Source organism: Rana temporaria, chromosome 2 (genome assembly GCF_905171775.1).
Source record: "Rana temporaria chromosome 2, aRanTem1.1, whole genome shotgun sequence".
Taxonomy (NCBI): domain Eukaryota; kingdom Metazoa; phylum Chordata; class Amphibia; order Anura; family Ranidae; genus Rana; species Rana temporaria.
In genome coordinates, this window is record NC_053490.1 from 427,942,490 (window position 1) to 427,944,576 (window position 2,087).

A 2,087-nucleotide genomic window follows, 5' to 3' on the forward strand; every position below is an offset into this window, starting at 1 on the left:
GGGCCGGCCGCCGCCGGCCCTTGCTGGAATAAAATCTCCCCCGCGCATGCGCGGGAGTGATGACATCGCCACTCCAGCCAATCACAGCGCTGGAGCGGCGATACCCGGAAGACACACCAGAGCAAGATGACATCTCGCTCGGCGTGGACCAGGTAAGTTCCCTACACCTCGTTTTAAGGTAAGTATTTCATAATGAGCTAGTATGCGGTGCATACTAGATCATTATGGCTTTTACTCGGGTATACAACCGATTTAAAGACTTTGTACCACAGACTGCTATTACACACTTCGGTGTGTTAAACGGATTTCTGTGGAACACATTCACAGAAGGACATTAACAGTGCCTGGCGGGTGCTGTGCTGCTTTAAGGATGCTTTATGGTGCGCCAGAAAGCAACTCATCCACCAGCGGGAGAGGATGTCCATCAAGGTCTGTCACAGACTGATCTTCAGCCTGCTGAGAGACTATACCTTGATGGACTTTAAGGAGGAAGAGGACGTCTGAATATTTCCCCTTCCCTCCCCTCCCCCTCCTGTATGTATCCACTGGCAGTTCAATAAAGCTTCGGCCTGTAAACTCTTTTTTCCCTCCCCTACTCCACCTCCTCCCCATCACACCCGTTTCCTATTTGAACGCTCTTTGACAGTATATGACTTTGACATTTCTTGACACGTTTTTGAAGTACTGCTTTCAGGGTAATGCGGCATCATACGAGATGTGATGTTTCCGGGTTACATTACTCTGCGCAACACATCAGGCATCATACCGCAGGATGGATGAATGTATTTTATTTGTATGCTTGGAACTGTATTGTTATGTAGTATATTTATGTGCTGCGTGGCAGTACAGAGTGGATTGTACCCTGTTGAAGTATTTGTTTTTTTGTATATTTTCTTTGCAAAATAAAGTATACATTTTCAACCAAAAAAAAGCAGTGTGCTAAGGGGCCTCTCGGCCTTTTGGCTAAGATCAAGTGTAGTATCTGTTCTTATCAGTTGCCAGAGGAGGCGCTGAAGCTACTCCCAAATGGGGAGGGCGGATGCAAATCCAATGGTGTCACTGCACCTGGAAGGATGGTTTCGGTAGGGACTACGCCGAGCTGCCCGACAGATACTGGGGGCCGGCCTATGGTTGAGTCTGAGCCGCCCAGAAGGGTGCTCCTGGTAGGGATGAATTGCTGCATCGGGTCTGGCCGAAGGGCCAGGTTTCTCCGGCCTTCTGGCTGGTGTCGGTGTGTGGGTGCTGTCACTGTCGGCGATCTGGTGGAGGAGCTGGGTGGTGCCATGCAAATCCACCGGATTGATGGTGGCCTGGAAGGGCTAGTATCGGTGGAGGCTGTTAGGTCGGACGGCTCCCCCTAAGAAAACCATGAAAGGCTCTCTATCTGGCAGGGATGGAGGGCTGCACTGACCCTGTCGGGGGGTTGGATAGGAACTAGAAAGCCTATGGTGTATGTGCCCTTGGAGTGGCAGTCCAGGGGTGCCAGAAGAACACTGTGAGTGAGAGTCACATTGATTTATGGCACCACGGTCACTGCACCAGAACACACTTTTTTTTTTAACCCTTTCACGCCGACGCAACTCATATATGCGTCCTCGGCTTTCGGGGGTTATACCGGGATGATGCCTGCAGCCGCAGGCATCATCCCGGTACTGTTGTTTAGAGCCGGCGATCGGCTATCCAAACATAACAACCGATGCGGCTAAAAGCCGCTCGGTTGTTATGCCGGAGGAGCGGCCCCTCCCGCCGCCTTTCGCCGCCCTGGAAGGGCTAGTATCGGTGGAGGCTGTTAGGTCGGACGGCTCCCCCTAAGAAAACCATGAAAGGCTCTCTATCTGGCAGGGATGGAGGGCTGCACTGACCCTGTCGGGGGGTTGGATAGGAACTAGAAAGCCTATGGTGTATGTGCCCTTGGAGTGGCAGTCCAGGGGTGCCAGAAGAACACTGTGAGTGAGAGTCACATTGATTTATGGCACCACGGTCACTGCACCAGAACACACTTTTTTTTTTAACCCTTTCACGCCGACGCAACTCATATATGCGTCCTCGGCTTTCGGGGGTTATACCGGGATGATGCCTGCAGCCGC

At 51.9% G+C, this 2,087-nt stretch overlaps 1 pseudogene; it reads left to right on the top strand.

Moving 5' to 3' along the window:
- Window positions 1-949: 949 nt before the first annotated feature.
- On the top strand, window positions 950-1,035 carry LOC120929961 (annotated as a pseudogene).
- The last annotated feature ends 1,052 nt before the right edge of the window (window positions 1,036-2,087 follow it).